We start from the raw sequence: 340 nt of genomic DNA on the forward strand, positions 1-340 counted from the left end.
GACTTACAATCCCGACCGCATGGCAAATGTCCGGTCGAGTACAAAGCATTGCATACATAAGGCTCCCGACCGCCGAAGCATAAGGCACCTTCGCCATGTATTCTCTTTCTTCAGATGTCTTGGGACAATCACTGTTTGAAAGAGTAATTCCAGACCTAGATGGTTGCCCACCTTTCTTGGAATTCTGCATTGCGTACTTCTCAAGAATTTTATCTACGTATGAAGCCTGAGAGAGAGCTATCATTTTGTTCTTTCGATCTCTTATGATTCGAATGCCCAGAACATAATTAGCTTCTCCTAAGTCCTTCATGTCAAACTGTTTGGTAAGCCAAACTTTGAC

Source organism: Morus notabilis, unplaced genomic scaffold, assembly GCF_000414095.1.
Source record: "Morus notabilis unplaced genomic scaffold, ASM41409v2 Scaffold508, whole genome shotgun sequence".
In the NCBI taxonomy this organism is placed as follows: domain Eukaryota; kingdom Viridiplantae; phylum Streptophyta; class Magnoliopsida; order Rosales; family Moraceae; genus Morus; species Morus notabilis.